The sequence below is a fragment of the Solanum lycopersicum genome, chromosome 8 (genome assembly GCF_036512215.1).
Source record: "Solanum lycopersicum chromosome 8, SLM_r2.1".
NCBI classification, from domain to species: domain Eukaryota; kingdom Viridiplantae; phylum Streptophyta; class Magnoliopsida; order Solanales; family Solanaceae; genus Solanum; species Solanum lycopersicum.
The window spans coordinates 6140929-6145500 of NC_090807.1; positions in this window are offsets into that span (position 1 = coordinate 6140929).

Sequence of the window (4572 nt, forward strand, 5' to 3'; positions counted from 1 at the left end):
TGATCTCAATGAATAGTACACTCAGATTTGCGTGAGACCTGCATCTGTCATGAAATGACTACATGAAAAGAGGAGTTATATTTTGAAATTTTTAGAGACGACAATGTGCTTTGTAAGAAGACTTTGATATTAATAGCAGGTTGAGAGTGAAGAAATGATCAGTATGATTAGATTTTTTTGTTAGTATTAAGAATTGTCTCTTTTTGTTACCGTACTATATAGTGTATAGAATTTGATAAATTAAATATGTATAAAAATTGTAATGGAGATCAGATTGGTTGATTTTGGGTGGTTAAAAAAAAGTTAAGAGATAGAGTCAGATGAATGGTATTTTATTTATATAGGACCAATGGAAGGAGTTTATTGTGTTATTCGACCTTGCTTCTGTAAATTTTTATGTGACCAACTACTTTATTCTGGACATGGTTCAGTATAATTCTGATTCTACGTTCGTGTGTGTTTTCGCTTCTATGGGTGAATTCTTAGTGGTGGATCGGGTGTACAGATCCTCAGATTTTTCTCCTAGTAGGGTGACAACCTTGGTTAAACTTTTTTTTTCTTAGATATGATATATTTGATGTTATTTGAGATAGTAGAAGTATACTAGTAGTTCTACACGCACAACCTCTTTTATGAGAACGTATAGTTTTCATGAATAGTTATAGTTATCCAACAATGTTATTAAAGGTTCAAGATCCTAGAATGTACCGCTTGTTAGGTGTTTACTGATCTTGTTCTTTGAGTTAGATATGTTGGATCAGCCATTGATTAGCACCCAATATCCAAAGATCGAGTTTTATATAAAAGGTTCATGGGATGGTTATGTTGTGAGAAAGGAATCTTGAAAAGATTTATGATGGTTTGAGCAATATGACGATTTGATGGTTGATTCACGTTCGCTGTTAGTTTTAGCCAGTATTGATTCTGAATTCTCTCGTAGTAATGTGACAAAGGGTTTGTCCTGATGGTGTGTTGTTGTTTGTAAGATTTCTTTTCAAATTTAGTTCATAGGTTAGTCTGTATGATAATCAATCTTGATATGTGAATCGGTTAGATTTTGATTCGAAAGTTAAGTTCTTAGTAGTTGATTTTGATGAAATGGTCTTAAAGAGGAGCTCACTTTTAGAGATAAATAATGACTATGGAAGTTATACCTCAGGTTTTGGTAATGTCAAATATTCTTTCTTCTTCTTCTTTATATTCGAGGACGAATATGATTTTTAGTGGTGGATAATGTAATGACCCGAACAGTCATTAATAGAAATCTTTGTAAAAATTATAGTTTCATCCTCCCGATAGTTACCCCGTGTCATTTATGATTAATCGATGAAGTGGGTTTGATAATTTTAAATTATTCGATAACTACAATTAATTAGTTGACATGCATTTATTAAGTAATTGATTTTAACTTAATTGATGGTTAATGGGCCAATCTTATAAATAATATAATACTTAATTTCACATGGCCCATATATTTAAAAAAAGGTTAATGAATTTATTACTTTTCATAAACAAATAACTTAAGAAAGAAAAAAAAAAGACGAAACCTTTATTGGCGATAACTATGGCGGACGACTATTGCATCAGGTAAAAGTCTCTCCTAATTGTTGTATTCTTGAAATGTGACTGAAGTATTATATTTATAATGGTGCGAAATTAAAAGTAGAGGAAATTAAGTTGCACAAATTCTCTTCCAAATTTGTATATGCTATATTAATATAGATTTGAAAAAATTGTAGTGTCAATCATTGAAAAATTACTATGGCAATCATTGGGTAATTATAGCAAAATAATTGTTGTTGGAATAAACTGAGATTTTTGTTCTAATTAGCTTATACAGTGGTCCTCATGAATGCATATATGATGATTATGGGTTTAGTTTTGGTTCAAAAATTTCTTATAATTATCAAGTTATAATTCAAGGTTTGATATATTAAGACATGTAATTAAATACTGATGTATTATATTATATGAAAACCGTTAGAGTTGTAATTTTTGGAGAAATTATGACTTAACCCTAGACTTGAAAGTTGAAAAAAAGTTGAAAAGATTGACATGTTAATTAATCTCAAGATTTATGAAATTGGTCATAAATTAAGGTTAAATTGTTTGTTAAAACCTAAACACGTAGTAGTGTAAATGTTGTTGTTAGTCGCAAAATCTTATTGTGATCATTAATGTGAATAGATTGCTATGAGTTGGACGTTCAACGAAAAGAGAAGGCTCAAGTCTCGGAGTGAATTCTTGATTTAATTTAGGCAAGTGGATTTCTAAGCTCAGGTTAAGTGTATGAAATACGTGTATTTTCTTGTGGTATATGTTTGAGAGTAACGGAATTGTTGATGGGTTGACTTGTCCACATTGATTAATTCTAATGATGAAAAAAATAGGGATAACAAAAGTCAATATGATTGATTGTTTATGTGTGTTGTGTTGAGAAAGAGTTGAAGGCTTGTTGAATCATTGTTGATGTAACATCATGTTTGTGTGGTTGTGAATTGTGCGATTTTATGAAAATGGTCATATCCTCATTATTTGTGTGAACTTGTCATCTGCATTATTCTGAGGCATTGGTTGTGACAAGTATTATGTGCATTGAGAAAGAATGGGTACTTAAGAGGATGTACCATTTCGAGGGACGTATCGCGCACCGCGATGGATACTATATTTCGAGGGACGTATCGCACGCTGCGATGGTTACTTATATCGAGGGTCGTGTCGTGCACTGCGACAGATGCATGGACAGATATGTCCCCCATGGGTCCCGGACTGAGAGACAGCGGGTGAGTATCACTAGGTCAGACATGCATCATTATACTTGACATTGTATTTCATTACATTGCACATATTTATCATTAGTGAACTTGATATCGTGTTTTGTTGATCTTCTGATTACCTTTCTATGGAACTTGTGATTGATCAATATTGAGCTTGTTATTGCGGATATATAATTTGTTGAAGTATTGTTGCGTAGGATATGTAATTTATTGAAGTGTTGTTGTTGAGGTTATGTAATTTTACTAAGTGTGAGCTACGTGCTATGTAAACTGTGAGCTGTTAGGTTGGGTTGATTTTTATTGTAGGTTGTACCTGTGGAGGTTCGGTTGGGGGTGGTAGGAGTACCCGTATTTCATCCCCTTAGCTTATGTTTAGAGGTTTACCTGTTGAATACCGTGTCGTTTGGTACTCTCCCCTTGCTTCTACAATTTTTTTGTAGGTTATGAGCCTGGATTTTTGTTGTACTTGTCATTCTCTTCTTTTCTGAGGCTTCTTGGAGATTCGTCAAATAGCTGTTTCCATCGCAGCAGACTTTTTCTCCTTAATTATGATCTTGTTCTATTCTAGAAACAAGTTCATTTGAGACTTGAGTGTTTCTTTTGAATAAGTTGTAATACTTTAGAGGCTTGTACACGTGACTACCAGGTTTTAAGGGTTTTATTAAGTTACTTATATTTTATTTCCGCACTTTATCGTAATGACTGAGTTTTAGGCTGACTTGTCTTGGTGGGATAAGTCGAGTGCCATCACGCCCATTTTTGGATCGTGACAACAAATTTGATGTCTAATGAGAAATTGGTATGAATATTTTTATATGTCCTCATTGTAAACAGTTCTTTAGTTTATAATATAGAGGAATATTACTTACAATAAGTTATCACGTCAATTATTAATTGTAATATATTAATATGATTTTTTAAGACAAATATCACGTAAATCAATTTTCTAGGTCTTAACAAATCATTAATTTAGAATTACCTTTAGATCTATAAAAATCATTAGTATGTTGTAAAAAGAAAAATTTATCCAACATTTATTTAATAGATATTTTTGATTTGATGAATATTTTACCGTATAAAAAAATAAATAGACAATATCTCATTAAAATAGACTAATTAAAATTAGTATATATTAAGAAAAAAGTATGATTGATAAGGTAAAATTCATATTAAATGTCACATCATTACAATATACATGACATTTATGAAATTATATTTGGTTGTTTTGTCATTACAAATGTATTACAACTTTCTTGATATCATAACATAGAAAGAAACATTCTAGAATCTTTACGATTTATTTATCAATATTCTGTCGATAATAACCCAAACTGCAATAAAGTAATTTAATTTGAAATTCAAGTATTGATATCAATTATGAAAACATTTGTTTTTTTTTAGTTATAAAGCATTCATAATGTAATATTTAATATGCTCCTTACTCTCGACGAATGACACTAATTTATTATGATTCAAGATTCTAAGAAGTAAAAATCAAAACTAAAAAGTGCAACTCATGACTATCATATGAAGGTCGTTATGAGTTAATTGTAACTCATTAGAGATATATATGTCATATGTTAATTGTCGTAATGAAACAATACGAAAATTATAAGAGATACTTTATCTATAGTTAAATTATTTATGAAAAATGAAGTACAAATTATATATTTTAATATGTTTCTATCATATACATATTACTTTAAAAAAAATTCACACTATAAATTTATTTACTTATATTAATATGTAATTCATTTTATCATGAAATATTACAAATTTGATATTTTATGAAAAG